Raw genomic sequence first — 16,301 nt, forward strand, 5'->3', positions numbered from 1 at the left:
CAGGAATCACTGGTATTTCCTATAGCATGTATAGCCGCAAACACACGATGAGAACCCTGCTATCATTTCCTGTGGCTACAGTCTATCTTGTACTGTTCTTTAATAGCTTCCCAAATTGAAATTCTTATTGCCTTGAAAAATTCTTTGAACTTGGACTCCTTGAAAAAATGGCTAATTTCAAGGCTGGGCAAGAAATTTCAAAATGACCCTGGGACATTTTATTTTGATCACAAGCAAGAAATCTATCAAAGATGAAGAGAGTCATGGCAAAAGGACACAAGTGCCAACTTAAAAGGCTCCCAAACATGCAGTAATCAGAGCATGAGAGTAAATACATTCATACAAACCACAGATGCATGGAGAACATCAAATATATAAATTCACAAGTTTATAATACTTTTTAAAAGCCTCATTATTCTGAAAACTGGCAAATAAAAGAAATAAGCATACACCCAGTCTGTACAACTCCAGGATAGCCAAATAGCTAGACAGTCAGTGAGGGCTCGTTCTACACACACACACACACACACACACACACACACACACACACACAATTCCAGGATAGCCAAACAGCTGGATAGTCAATGAGGGCAAGTTCTTCACACACACACACACACACACACACATACACACACACGCACACAGAATCTGGGTAATAATTGCAGAAGAGATAACAATTGGAATGTCACCATTTTCCAACCCTACTGATAGAAAAGCTCTCTGCAACAATCGTCACTAGCTGCCAAGGATTGGGGGGAAGCCTTGGATGATGAATGGTTGGTTGATGTGGGAACATTTTATTGCTTGGATTAGGCTGACAGTAACTGAGCCAAATAATCTTAACATCACTAAAAGTGGGACACGTAGGTGGTCTATGCTTGCACGTGTACTGCTATGGGATATACACAGCACCACCTAGGAAGCATTCTTATCCTACCCTCTTAAAAAAAAAAAAAGAAGAGCCTGAGCTGCTTCAGCTCGGACTACCAGTTACAGGACACATAGGGGAGCAAATGAAAAATTTAAAATGACACTTGAAAGATAAAATCAGCCAAACCCAGAATATAGAAAAATCTACAGGTCAATACACCCAGTTTCTTAAATAGCATGGGGGAGAGGGGGTATAATAAAAAAGACTTGTGTTAGTTACCAACCAAATGCATGATTTTTTTAATCAAGAAACTCCACAAAAAAAATTTTTTTTTTCTTAGATATCAGATTAATCTGAACATAGACTGGGTATCAGATAATGTCAGGAAATTTGTTAGGGGAAGATAGAAGAAGTTTGCCAAAATGACAGTCATTGAATACTGTAGATATTTAAGTTAAAAAAATAAAACCTTCCGGTGGCTGGGTGGCTCAGATGGTTAAGGACCAGCCTTGGGCTCAGGTCAGGATTCCAAAATCCTGGGATGGAGACCCGTATCAGGCTTCCTGCTCCTTGGGGAGCCTGCTTCTCCCTCTGACTCCCTCCCTCCCCCCCCACCCCCCCCACCCCCCCCACCCCCCCACCCCCCCCCCACCCCCCCACCCCCCCCCACCCCCCCCACCCCCCCCCACCCCCCCACCCCCCCCACCCCCCCCACCCCCCCACCCCCCCCACCCCCCCACCCCCCCCCACCCCCCCACCCCCCCACCCCCCCCACCCCCCCCCCCCCCCGTCTCTCATGAATAAATAAAATCTTTTTTAAAAACTGACTTAAAACAAAAACAAACCCTTCTTCTTTTGTATTCTATTCAAGGCCTGCCAAAGTGTTGAATGCTGCTGACTGATTTACAGACAGACAACAAAGGCTGAAACGCCCTTGCAGGAATTTAGATACAAAGAATCAGGCATTCTTAACTCAGAACCAAAACACTAACATCTCCAACACCTGCTTGCTTCTTCTACCCATCTAATCTACTGACAAATTAAATAGCTTCTACCTATAAAATTTCTTTCCATTTCTACCCCTGCCATCCCTTTTAGATCTGCAGTATTTCTTACCCAAGACTGTTAACCTTACCACTTTCTCTTGCTTCCTTCCACCCCAACCCTACTGCCCATACTGCCACGTTCATCTGCTCGGTCCATACCACACAGTACCAACAAACTGGTCTTCCTGAAGCACAGGTCTGTTCATGTCTGTGTCCACTTAAAAATCCTCAAAGTTCGTCTACTCTCTCCCAGGCAATGACTGCACTTCCCACACTGGCGTTCAATGTGTCCTTTTAACATAAACCACCTATTTTTACAAGCCCACAAAACACTGCCTTCCGTCCACATTCCTTCACAACCACCCACCAGAGAGCTTCCTGAAAGTTTATCATGCTTTTCTGTGCCTTTGCTCCAATGCTCCAGAAGGAACACTGTGCCCTTCTTCCTCTACCATTCTTCTCAAAATCCAATTTATTCTTCTAAGATCTTCTTGGGCGCCACCCGTGTCTATAGCCCGCACAGAATCTCCCCACCTCCCACACTAAATTCTAATGCTTCTCCATTTATTACGACTCAACTCACTGACCTTACCGAGGCCAAGGAAGTTACTTACTTTTCTTATCTCTACTATATATTTTAAGTTCCTCGTGGACAAAAACTTAATTTTAGTCATGTTTCTAAGCCCCTAGATACAAGGTCTTGAATATGGGAGCTAAAATACTTTGGTTGAATTCCTCGTTATTGTGTCAACAGGCTGATGCCTGAATGGCATGAATAAAACCCCGTAAGTTGTTCCAAAACAGACAAGTCATCTGATCAAAAGGAAAAAGGATAAAATTAATTTCAAATTCTTTCCTAACTAAAAAAAGCTAACAGGGGAGCCTGGGTGGCTCAGTCAGTTAAGCAGCTGCCTTTGGCTCAGGTCATGGTCCCAGGGTCCTGGGATCAAGCCCCTCATCAGGCTCCCTGCTCAGTGGGGAGCCTGCTTCTCCCTCTCCCTCTGCCTGCCACTCTGCCTACTTATGCTCTCTCTCTGTCAAATAAATAAATAAAATCTTAAAAAAAAAAAGCTAACAGTCATTCTTTTTTGGAAGTGATAAGTGTATTTTAAAATTACTTTCCCTCCAAACAAATAAAATTACTTTTCTCAAACAATTTGAACCTAAATATAATTTTTTTTAAAAAATTTAACTGTCTTAAGTTAAAACTGCAACCATCTTGGGGCACCTGGGTGACTCATTCAGTTAAGTATCTGCCTTCGGCTCAGGTCATGACTCCAGGGTCCTAGCATCCAGCCCCACACTGGGCCCTCTGATCGGTGCAGAGCCTACTCCTACCTCTCCCTCTGCCTCCTTGTGTTCTGTCTCTGTCAAACAAATAAAACCTTAAGGGGCGCCTGGGTGGCTCAGTGGATTAAGCCGCTGCCTTCGGCTCAGGTCATGATCTCAGGGTCCTGGGATCGAGCCCCGCATAGGGCTCTCTGCTCCGTGGGGAGCCTGCTTCCTCCTCTCTCTCTGCCTGCCTCTCTGCCTACTTGTGATCTCTCTGTCAAATAAATAAATAAAATCTTTAAAAACAAAAACAAAAAAAAAACCTTAAACAAACAAACAAAAACCGACCTGCAACCATCTTCACAAGCGAGTTAAAATTTTACACAGTAGGGGCGCCTGGGTGGCTCAGTCAGTTAAGCATCTGCCTTCAGCTCAGGTTCTGATCTTGGGGTCCTGGGATGGAGCCCAGCATCACATCAGGCTTCCTGCTCTGTGGGGAGCTTCTCCCTCTGACTCTCCCCCTCTGCTCATGCTTACGCCTCCTCCCTCTTTCTCTCTCAAATAAATAAACAAAATCTTTTAAAAAATCTTTTACACAGTAATAGGAAGCTACAGTTAAATGAACTACAGAAAGTGTTACTTTGCTACTTCTCTACTACTATAAACAGTATCTCTTTAAAACAGAATTAGACTGAAGAATTACAGCTTCAAAATCCCCTGGCTCTTTAAGAAAAATTACAAATTATATAAGCCTGAAGTCAGGCTTAAATTCCAGTTAGAAACAGTAGTTACAGAATATTTTCAGGAAGTTATAGGAAAACAATACTACTTCTAATTAGCATAAAAATTACTCTCCAAGCTTTGAGCAGCCAAAGGAAGAATGGCCGGTAGGAAACACAATCCACACATACTCCAAATCACTTACACAGCCTCAGTTCTAGACTGTTCCTCTGACTGGTTTTCTTTCCTATGACACACAATGAGAGGCATCAGGAAAGCGGAATGGAGCAAAAATTCCAAAGCATTCACTAACAATAAAGGGATAATAAAACAGGCCAAATTTATTTGAATTTTTCTGAATTTTTGCCCAATTGCTTACCTTTGACCTTGTGCAACGGAACTTGCCCTCAGAGGTTCCCTGGGCTGTTAGGAACCTAAGGAGAACATTAATTCTCAAACTGACCTTTCAGCAAAGGGAATAAACAGGAATGAAATAATACTAGTTTCTGCTTGGCTTGTTTTTATATTCCTTTTCTACAGAAAACAGCCAGGATTATATTCCTAAAACAGAAGTCAGTTCATGTCACTTCCTCTACTTAAAAACAGTCCATTGGTTTCTGCGTCCTCAGAACACAACCTAAAAATTCAAGGGCCTCCACAATCCAACCTCCTTCTCCAGTCTCCATTTTCAATGACCAGCTTCAAGCTTCTTCTCCACCAAGCACCCTCTTACTGCACCAAACACAATGCTCCTGGAAGCTCAAGCTCCCTTCTCAACCTATCAGAAGTCCACATCTTTTAAGGACAAGGTCAAATATCACCGTGAAGCAGGAAGTGTAAAGTCACACATTCCAGCTCCTTTCTGAGCCAAAACTGATACCTTCCCTTTGCTCCTTAAAAATGTTGTGTGGACCAAAGGGGCACGTGCACCCGAATGTTTATAGCAGCAATGTCTACAATAGCCAAACTATGGAAAGAACCTAGATGTCCATCAACAGATGAATGGATAAAGAAGATGTGGTATATATACACAATGGAATACTATGCAGCCATGAAAAGAAATGAAATCTTGCCATTTCTGACGAAGTAGATGGAACCAGAGGGTATCATGCTTAGTGAAATAAGTCAATCGGAGAAAGACAACTATCATATGATCTCCCTGATATGAGGACGTGGAGATGCAACATAGGGGGTTAGGGGGATAGGAGAAGAATAAATGAAACAAGATGGGATTGGGAGGGAGACAAACATAAGTGACTCTTAATCTCACAAAACAAACTGAGGGTTGCTGGGGGGAGGGGGGCTGGGAGAGGGGGAGGGGGGTTAGGGACATTGGGGAGGGTATGTGCTATGGAGAGTGCTGTGAAGCGTGTAAACCTGGCGATTCACAGACCTGTACCTCTGGGGATAAAAATACATTATATGTTTATTAAAAAAAATAAGAAATAAATAAAAAATTTTTTAAAATGTTGTGTTGATTCTTTTTTTTTTAAAGATTTTATTTATTTATTTGACAGAGAGGGGTCACAAGTAGGCAAAGAGGCAGGCAGAGAGAGAGAAGGGGGGAAGCAGGCTCCCTGCTGAGCAGAGAGCCCAATGCGGGACTCGATTCCAGGACCCTGAGATCATGACCTGAGCCAAAGACAGAGGCTTCACCCACTGAGCCACCCAGGCACCCCTGTTGTGTTGATTCTTCATGTTCCTGCTTCTTCCACCTGCCCTGTGTTGTAGCCAGTAGTTCACTTAACTCTCACGCACTGATAAGTATTCAGTACATGTCTGTCACAAGTGAAAATAGAATTTAACCAAGAAATTCAGTCTTTTACACTCAATATTCACACAATTTGCTATACAGCAGCAAATTTATAATAGCAACAAGTAGTCTACTTAAAAGATCATCTTTTCCAATGAATTATGGCTTAAAAAATGAATTATAACTTACGAATGGGTTCCCAAAAGTAAGTCTCTGGAGCTAGTGAGCCCGTTCTGAGATGCTATGAAAACTTTGTTAATATAAATTTTGCATCTCTCAGGCCAATAATTTCCACGAGGACCAAGCAGATTTTAGGACCCAATACTGTTTCACTGGCCATGGCTATACTGCTAAAATGCCCCCCCCCAAGGTAAGAATTTATTTTTCTATGTGTATGAATTACCTATTCTTGGCCTTTGACTCAATGAATAAAAACCAGCCATTAGCCAAGCTGTGAAAGCTCAAAATGGATCACATGTTGGAAAAGCTTTTTTCTGCATTCTAACCCAATGCCAAGAATCAGACTGCACAGAGCCTCCTGACAGCTCAGATTTTCAATCTCGAATGGAGTTAAACTAGCTCACCCAGACTCTCCAACTGTTTTCTCTTCACCATTATCTAAAATAAGTTTTAAAATACGGTTTTGGATTTATCAGACACACGTCTTCCGGTCACTGCAATTAATAAATCAAGGATCCTCCTTTTTACCGGTAACATGATTTTACTCATAAACCAAGAGGTACATCAAGAGATAACAGCCGGGCGCCTGAGTGTCTCAGTGGGTTAAGCCTCTGTCTTCGGCTTGGATCATGGTTTCAGGGTCCTGGGATCGAGATCGAGCTCCACATCAGGCTTTCTGCTCAGCATGGATCCTGCTTCCTCCCTCTCTCTCTGCCTGCTGCTCTGCCTACTTGTGATCTCTGTCTCTGTCAAATAAATAAATAAAATCTTTAGAAAAAAAAAAAAAAGAAAGAAAGAAAAAGATAACAGTTCCTAGGGGCACCTGGCTGGCTCAGTTTGTAAAGCATGTCACTCTTGATCTCAGGATCGTGTGTTTGAACCCCTCACTGGGCACAGAGCTTAAAAAAAAAAAATTAATTAAAAAAAGAAACAGCTCCTGTGGCATAAAATCAACTATTCTAAATGAAAGTGATTTTTTTTCTTTTTTCTTCCAAATTCTGGATAGTTAATACTTAACTCTATCTAGTAAGTCAATTCCATTCTAACATCTGAAGCTATGTCTCATAATTTTATTCTAGCAGATCTGCTGGGAATTCTGGCACTCAAATCCCACATTCCACTGACACTCTTCTATTGTCAAAGTGGAACTGTCCAGGCTAAAATGAACTCAGCTCAGCTATAGTGTAGAAATGGTAAGTTTAAATCAGAGGCTAATTCAAATTTGGTTAAGAGTTGAGTCCCTGCCCTTAAAGAAACAGCAAGCAAGCAAGAAAGAAGGAACGAATGAATAAATAAATTGGTATGAGCCAAGCTTCCCTCCTTCTGAAGCCTCCCCATGACCACACCTCTGCAGCTACCAGCCTGGGACGGAGCTCACTATCTGGTCAAGAATTCAGGTCAGACTTTTCCATGTGTTAACAACATGTCAATCTTGCCACATGATAAAAAGATACAGAAAGTTTAATAGGTATGTTTTCATTTAGATGACAATACAAGTATTCCAGACTCTCACAAGGGAGACGCTTAACTGACTGAGCCACCCAGGTGCCCCTATTGTGTAATTTCCCTAATGCTTCTCCATTTATTACCACCCAACTCACCGACCTTACCGGAGCCAAGGAAGTTACTTACGTTTCTTATCTCTACTATATATTTTAAGTTCCTCGTGGACAAAAACTTAATTTTAGTCATGTTTCTAACCCCAGATACAAGGTCTTGAATATGGGAGCTAAAATATTTTGGTTGAATTCCTCGTTATTGTGTCAACAGGCTGATGCCTGAATGGCATGAATAAACCCAGCAAGTTGTTCCAAAACAGACGAGTCATCTGATCAAAAGGAAAAAGGATAAAATTAATTTCAAATTCTTTCCTAATTAAAAAAGCTAACGGGGCGCTGGGTGGCTCAGTGGGTTGAGGGCTCTGCCTTCGGCTCAGGTCATGATCCCAGGGTCCTGGGATCAAGCCCCACATCAGGCTCTCTGCTCAGCAGGGAGCCTGCTTCCCCCTCTCTCTCTCTCTCTGCCTGCCTCTCTGCCTACCTGTGATCGCTGTCAAATAAATAAATAAAATCTTAAAAAAAAAAAAAAAAAGGGGGCGCCTGGGTGGCTCAGTGGGTTAAAGCCTCTGCCTTTCGCTCAGGTCATGATCCCAGAGTTCTGGGATCGAGCCCCGCATCGGGCTCTCTGCTTGGCAGGGAGCCTGCTTCCTCCTCTCTCTCTCTCTCTGCCTGCCTCTCTCCCTACTTGAGATCTCTGTCTGTCAAGTAAATAAATAAAATCTTTAAAAAAAAAAAAAAGCTAACGGGGTGCCTGGGTGGCTCAGTCAGTTAAGCAGAATATTGTAATATTCTGCTGGTAAATTCAGGTGTATCTTCATAAAAAGTTACATATCTGAACCATATCAGTCCTATCCTGCATAAAAAAGACTTTGGTTATGGTTTAGTGTTGTATATTCAGTCTGGAAAGCAGGTGGATTACTTTTTTTAAAACAGTCTTTGAAGAACATTTTTTCCTTTTTCTTAAAGACCTCTTGAATACACTTAGTGAGTACATCCTCATATCAGGATGTCTATAACACTTTTCTCTTAGTTTTAGAACTCATTACCAAAAAAAAAAGTTGATGGGGCGCCTGGGTGGCTCAGTGGGTTGAGCCGCTGCCTTCGGCTCGGGTCATGGTCTCAGGGTCCTGGGATCGAGCCCCGCGTCGGGCTCTCTGCTCAGCGGGAAGCCTGCTTCCTCCTCTCTCTCTCTCTGCCTGCCTCTCTGCCTACTTGTGATCTCTCTGTCAAATAAATATTAAAAAAAAAAAGAAATATGTCAAAATCTAGCTTCTAAAAACAAAAGACTTTAAGAATTATATAAAAATTTGTGTTGAATTAATTTGGTAACAGTGTGAGTGGCCAGAAAGGCCGGCCAAGATCTGAAACCAGATCCACCAAACAGAAGCAGACAAAAGTTCAGTGGAGGGAGTGTGAAGTGAGGACTTTCAGTGCAGCAAAGGCATGAAGTGTGTCCCCTGGTTTCAGCAATAACAGGCTGGAAACCAGCCATCAGGCAGGGGTTGGGAAGCAAGGGCCACCGAAGCCAATCTATGGTGGGCTGGAGAGTCGTTAGGAGGCTAGAAATGGAAATACAAGTTTCCTCCTTGCTTCCAGAACTTGGCTGTGGGGAGCAGGAGAGTGAGAGCTAGGAGGCAACAGGAATGAAGGGAGGATTTTTCCCGCTTCCCCGTTTTTATTAGGAGAGACAAACCTGTCTCTACACTTTATTCAACAGCTATTTATTAGGTGCCTACCATACGACAGGCAGTTCCAGGAGTCTGGGATAAATCGATGAATGAAACAGATAAACATCCCCGCCACGGAGGAGCTTATGATCCAATTCTAGTAGGGGAAGTGGGGACAAGAAAATAATAATCTTTACAGAATGCTATGTGATGACAGGCATTACCAGGGAGAGAAAGTGCAGAAAAAGCAGGTGGTTCAGGAGTACGGTGGTAAGGACGCTGTGCACCAGCATTAAGGACGTCAGGGCAGGCCTACTGAGGTGGTGAAGTTTACGCAAAGACTTGAAGGAGGTGAAGTCGTTAGCCAAGCAGCTTTCAGAGGAAGACCATTCCAGGTAGAAGAGTCAGAGCAAAGGCCCTACGGTGGGACTGCAGGGAAACAGCGAAAGGGTAAAGAGTAACCAACACAGCAAGTCCCTAAAGATTACAAAACGATGACATCCAGAACACAGGCCAAGGGATTATTAGCTGAAGAGTAACCTTTTCCCTAAGACCGGAGGAAAGAAGGTAAGAAAGAAGGCAGAGAATTCTTTAAGTAGAGAAAGAGGAGGGGGGAACTTCATGCCTTTTTTTCCCTATGAGGTGGTAGGTAAGGTTTTAAGCCAAGCATGGGACAGTGGAGAGGCTTGAGTAAACCAGTCAAAATCTTAGAAGTCACTGTGTAGAACAGGGGAAGGAATGAAAGAGAACTACTGCAACAGACACCAAAGAACCAAAGACAGATTCAGAGGAGACCTAAGGTTATACAGTAATTGTGGCACCAAACCGCAGCACGGTGTGAGATTTCTCCAAGGCAGACTAAAAATAGAAGGTATGGCAGGCAGGAAGGATGCAAGGCTGGCATCTGCATAATGGGTCTTGTGGGATAATAAAGGATTAAAGGCTGCAAGTGCTGGTAAGAAAAGAGCTGAAGCAGTGCACCCCAGAAGTCAAGCGTACTAAAGGGGGACAAAAAAGTAAAATCGGGAAGAGGCCGGTAGCCCAGGGGACGAAGTGGAAGAGCACTTGGAAGGAGACTACAGTAACGAGAGCCTTAAACAATAGCGAGAGCTTCAGATCTGAGGCACAATCTGCGGCGCCTGCCTTCAGCTCAGGTTATGATCCTGGGGTCCTGGGATCGTGTCCCACATCAGGCTCCCTGCTCTGCGGGGCGCCTGCTTCTCCCTCTCCCACTCCCCTGCTGGTGTTCCCTTCTCTTGCTGGCTCTCTCTCCGTCAAATAAGACAAAAGACAAAAAACCAAACCAAAGATCCAGAGGCGATGACAGAGTAGCGGGCAGCACCGCGATACCGTCACCGCAACGGCAAGAAGCGCACGGCTGCTCGAGCTGACGTCGAGGAATTTTATGGTTAAAGGTGATCACAAAAGAAATTCAGTACAGCGGTTATGCCCTTATTTCTAGTGGGCAATTTCTAGAGGAAGTCATTTAGCCCCTGTTCCTTCATCTGTAAAATAGGGGGTAACAGTATCTATTTCATAAGGTTGTTACAAGGATTGAATTACTGAACAATGTAAAGTGCTTGGAAAAGAGCCTATAGCACATAGAAGGGGCTCAGTCTGAGTGAGCTATGTTGTCTTTACTGTTGTTGTTATTGTTTATACAGTCACTGACATCTGCCGGGATGATGTCAGAAATTCAGACAGAGGGAAACTAAGCCAAGTATCAAAGACATCACACAGAACAATGGTGGAGGATGGTATAGCTGAATGATACGCTTTGGAATAAGCATGGTATTACGTCTGTGATATTAAATATAAAAACTTTTCTTTAATCCATCAGACATTTACAATCTCGTTGACTTCAAACACATAAAGACCACAAAGCAATCATAAAAGTATCGAGTAAGCACTAGGTAAGTATTATACGGCAGTACAAAAGGGAAAAGGCTCTGACCATAAAAACCACAGAAGCTACCACGATATGGACTAAATTGTACTAAACCACTAAGTAGTACGAAAGCTTCAAAGACCTAGAGTTAACTTTATCTTACCATGTCTGTATACAAATGGTAAAGTGTAAAGAGAACTAAATCTCTACATGCACTGTCAATAAACTGGTAATGAACATCAAAAGTAAGCATCAATGAATCACTGGGCCATTAACCAAAAAAGTCCACCTCAAAGAGAAGTCCCAGGACAGTCACCTCTGCTTCATTTATCTTCAATTCTAATGAGCTGCACGAAGAAAAGTTCTGAAAGCATGTGTGTTTATCCACACTTTCATGAACTCCAGAATTCATCAGCTTGTTCCAACAAGGCCATCTTTCAAAGACAACGACATGAAGTAGACAGGCTATACGTTTCAAATCAGAGCTTTGGAAAATTATATCGTATCAGTTTACAAGATCAAAAGGATATGTTTCATTCCTGGGAAAGACCTGCTGTGATTAGCAGCCCAGGAAGGGGTTTACAAACCACAAGGCAGGGGCCCATTGTTGTCCTTTACTTTGTACCCTGAACAAGACCATGGCAGGGAAGTGAGCTAAAGAGTTCTGGGCTGGGAGAGACCATTGGCACTCTTCTTGAGAGTTTATTCCCTGAACAAATTCAAAATGGGAAAGAGAAAAGAGGAAAGCTGCATTCATATCTGGTCTTGGAAGGAAAATGGTCTGTTTAAAGCCTTCAAAGCTGTACTTAATTGGATAAATTTTGGGAAAACATTTGATAGAGCAGAGCTGCACAGATTCATAAAATTCTGCTACCAAATCAGGTTCACAACCAGGTCTGATTTTATCAAATGCTGAAATTATATTTACCACAATTCTTCAGATCTTTTTTTGCTAATAAAGTAACTATAAATGTTTAAAACTTAGAAATAGTTCTTAATCGGGCCATGGAGTTTTAAAACAGATATTCTGTATTTCTCTCATGTTCAAGTAATACAAAAAGCACCAGTTTCCACTGACACCATTTTTGATCAACTAAGTTTTCAAATGAAAGCTTGACGATAAAAATACAAAAATAAAGTATTAAGACTTCTCTTAGAGAACCCTAACTGAAAATTTTCAGATAGCTCAACTTGAGAAGTTACAGGAATTTTTTTTTTTTTCATTAAGAAATGAAGTTTGAAAGCAAAGGGCACAAAGACAGGAATGCCACCCTCCAGGTCCTGTCCACATCAAGCATGTAGGAGAAGCCTGATTCACAGGCTCACACTGGATTCAGTTATTGATCATCTCCAGATCTGCTTTACAATCGCAAGGTGTGTGTAATCCTCATACTCCGTCCCCGCAGAGTACATTTAACTCCACCTGCCCCATAATCCAACAGCCACACCAAGTTAATGAGAAAGCACCACCTCACTCAAGAGAACACAAGCTAAGATTTTATTATGACTAAGCTAAGCTGACAAAATGCCAGCCTTTATGTAAAATATCCACCATGATATCACTTAAGAGCTATTCAGATCCAATCGCCACACTTTCATGGGGCTCAGACAGACCCATGTATGACACAAAGCGGCATATTCAGTGTCGGCAGAACAGCTGCCTAGAGCAGTGAGAGATATGTGAGCAAGGGATCTGTTGACAATCTAATTTCAGCAACCTCCAGATTCCACAAGGATGACAACCTGCACCCTCTGAAACACTGCTGCGTGCCTCTCCCACTGTCAGACTATGCCAGGTTACTAAACCCTGCATGGTGAGCTACTCTGAAAATCCACCCATCTAACGCAATACACTAACTCGAAGCCTCCGCCGTGGGAAACCGGCCTTAGCAACCCTCGGATCCATCTGCCTGTGTACTTGTAAGCGATCTCCACCAGGCCTCCACGTCCAGAGCCCTGGCCACACAAGACGAACAGAGAAACACCGGATTTCACCCCAACGGGAACGGAATCTTGAAGGCACAGAAGCTCATTTAGCAATGCACCAAGGACAAAAAGTGATTCGGGAGTTCAGTTCTGGTTTTAGGGCCGGACTGTGTGGTGTTGTAGGAACAATGACTGGCTTGCTCGAGCAGCCTCCCAACCCCCACGACTTGGCTGCCGGCGCGGCCAGTCACCCTGAGAGCTGCCAGGGCTGTCACTCGGTGCCTTCCAGCAACCGGACTTGGCTCCTCCAGGATTTGTCAGCTCATCCTCCCAATATGGCTGCCAGAGTAATCCCGGGCGGCTGCACGCCGAGCCCACAGCCGCCGCGCTCGCCGCTGGCCGGCTTCCCACCCGCCCCCTCCCTTCGCATCGCGCCCCCCTCCCCGGTCCTCGCGCCGCCGGCCTCCCCTCCGCCCCGCCAAGCCCCCGCCTACCTTCATCTGGCAAAGGGCACAACCCCGTTCCCAGGCTCGGCTCCGACGCCGACCACAGCGGGGGCGAGGGGGTGGGGGACCCGGGAACCCGGGCTTCAGAGCGCCGCGGCGCCCGCCGCCCAGAGCCGCAGAGTGCGCACCCGGCGCCCGCAGCCCACAGCCGCCGCCCGGCCGCCCGCCGGCCGCAGCCCGAGTCCCAGGCTCGGGGAAGCGGAGGGCTGGTGCGGGGCACTGCGGGCGACCCAGCAGGCCGCTGCACCCGAGGCCCGGGCTCGCCCGCCCGGGAGGGTCCCCCGCCCCGCCCCGCCCCGCGCCCCGGTGGGGCGGCGCGACTCCCGCCCGGCCCGGCCTCCCTTCCCCCCCGGAGACCCCCTCCCCAGCCGCGGCGGCCGCGGCGCCAACCGCCGTCCGCCCCCCCCCGCCCCCGCCCCCGCCTTACCTCAGCCGCGCTGCGGACCGACGGGCGGACGGACGGGCCGGGTCAGCAGGCGCCGCGGCGCGCGGGGGCGCGGGGGGCCCGACACCGACGCTCCTCAGCGCGAGCAGCGGCAGCCGCGAGCCGCAGGGCGCCGCTCCGCAGCCCCATCACGCAGCGGCCCGGCCCCGCATCGAGGGCCGCGGCGCGGGGAGGGCGGGAGCGCGGGAGGCCGGGGCGCGAAGAACGACCCGGCGGTGGCAGCTGCGGCGGACGGGGAACGACCCGGACTCGCGCTGGCGCCTCCCGAGGCTGCCGCCGTCTGACTGCCCCGCGTCGGTCCTCGCGAAGCTCCGCCCGCAGCCGCCCTCGCCGGACACCGCCCCGAGCCCGGCCGCCGCTCGTCACCTCGGCCCGCCCCGACGTCTGCGATTGACGCGGGAGGCGACCAATCGGAGCTTAGAGCTCGGGGCGGCCGGCCAATCGCAGGATGAGCCAGAGAGGGGGCGAGGAGCTGCGGAGATGCCGGGGCGCCTCCTGGTGGCCCGGACGCCCGCTCAGCTGCGGGGGTGCGGGGCTGCGGGGCTGCGGGGCTGCGGGGTGGGCCGGCGCCCAGAGCCCCCTCCGGGGTGACCCGCGAAGGACGTGAATCGGCAGCAGTCGCGCTCGGCCCACCTGATGATCCGCCTTGCAGGGGAACAAAGCTTGGCCAAGTGGGGCGGGGCGGGACTGGGGGGCCAGGCGCCTGCGGAGGGGCTGAGAGGGATATGGGAGGCGGCCGGGTGTGCGGTCATTGTGCGTTTGGAAAGCTGCTCGCTCCGTGAAGCCGCCAAACACGGCGCAGTCGGGACTGACACACGCAAGGGGATGAGTGTGTTATCCCGCAGCCAGCGTCCCTGCCTATTCTTACCGAGCCCGATCACAACACCTCCCACACGCCACCTTGGGAGAAAAGGCGGAATGAGTAATGGAAAAGCATGACTTAGTGGGCATTCAGCTCGTCTCCTTGGGAGACCGGGTAAGGACCGTGAGTAAAAGAACAAAACGCTTTGTATCGTCCCTGAGCTAATGACCCGAGCTCCCCTCCGGGAGATGCCGTTGAAGGAGGGTTGTTGGGATTCAGCAACCCGAGCAACACGAGCACTCTAGTAGCGGTTTTCTGAAAATCAGAGTTAGATTCAGCTCAGAAGGAAAAGCCCACGACTGTTCATGAGCGGTCCAGTTCGGTACCTAATGAAATAAAATACTCAACGGCATATAAGTGCAATTATCAATGCCAAATATAAGGTGTGAGATGCTTTTTTATTTCCTAACAGTAAACTTGGATTTCCTCCCTGAATTCAATACAAGGTTGGTGTTTTACTTATAAGCGGATACTGAAACATCAAAATTAATTTCTGACACTAATGATTTTGGAAAATCTGCATCCCCACTAAAGTCCTCATACGCTCCATCCAGTCAACATTTATCGAACATTTCTCATTTTATTTAGAATTTAAACTCCACCCACCCACAAAAGGATTTGACATAACTCCATGGAAGCATACACGGAATAAAATTGTATAGCACTAACATAGGAGTAAGATTAATATTAAAAAAATAATAATAAGAGGCTATATGGTGGGAGAGAAAGGCTGTATGAATAAGCCCAGTGCTTAGAAAGAAAACGAATATTAAAAAGCAGAGTCAGGGAATTGCTACCACCGAGCACAAAACTCAGCTCCCAGCTCCCTGAAAGCCAGAACAAAAATGAAATTCCAATGGGTTAATGAACAGAAGCTCATCAAGTCATCAGTAGATACCAAGTTGTTCCTAGGTTGGAACTCTTTGTAGAAGCACTATGATAAGCACCATGGAGAGTTACAAAAACCTGGATGGTAGGTAGTATTGTTTGAGCTCTCAGAGCTCAGTCTAAAAAGAATCTAAAAGTGAGTGAAGGGAATGTGGTGGTAATCATCACTGAAATTAAGCAAAAGCATACCGAGAAGGATCAGTAGAGGCAGGTTAAGGCTGTTCTAGGTTTCAAGGCCCAAATAGCCAGCTCTGCATAAGCCTTTTGACCTCTTGATAGATGAAGTTACTCTGCAGGGTCATTCAATTTCTCTCTAATATAAATTACAGATTTTGTACAAAGGCACCTTTTAAGAGCTGTCAAGTTCTTGAAAATTGAATTTAGCCATGGCCCCATTAGGTTATCCCTGGAACGCAAGAAAATCACATCAGAAGATCTATTAATGTGATGCATGTGCCCACACTACAACTAATAAGGTTTCTGGATAAAAGATCAATATACAAAAATCCAAAGTCAATAAGAATAGCAAATTAGAAAATGTGATTTTAAAAGATCCCATTAAATCATTAAATTGGGCAATAAAATTATAAAATATGGAAGGTTCAGTTGACAAAAAATGAGCAAGACCCTTACAGAAAAAATTTTATAGTGTATTGTTGAAACACTTCAGGAATACCGAAGTATCATAGCAATGTCATCCTAGATCTCCTGAGACAGG

General features: G+C 45.9%; 1 protein-coding gene across 11 annotated transcripts in view; it reads right to left on the bottom strand.

Annotated features, from left to right (window-relative positions):
* Positions 1–14,159, bottom strand: part of KIF1B (kinesin family member 1B) — a 140,946-nt gene extending 126,787 nt beyond the window's left edge. For 7 of the 11 annotated variants that reach the window (XM_045998415.1, XM_045998394.1, XM_045998409.1 and 4 more), the window contains exon 1: positions 13,816–14,151. The gene's annotated coding sequence lies outside the window, so the exon portion shown is untranslated. Of the gene's footprint in view, positions 1–13,376; positions 13,395–13,815 lie in introns of those variants that run through there. The other 4 variants (XM_045998440.1, XM_045998430.1, XM_045998377.1 and 1 more) reach the window with 3 other exon arrangements.
* Positions 14,160–16,301: the final 2,142 nt, after the last annotated feature.

This window comes from Meles meles, chromosome 1 (genome assembly GCF_922984935.1).
Source record: "Meles meles chromosome 1, mMelMel3.1 paternal haplotype, whole genome shotgun sequence".
NCBI lineage: Eukaryota > Metazoa > Chordata > Mammalia > Carnivora > Mustelidae > Meles > Meles meles.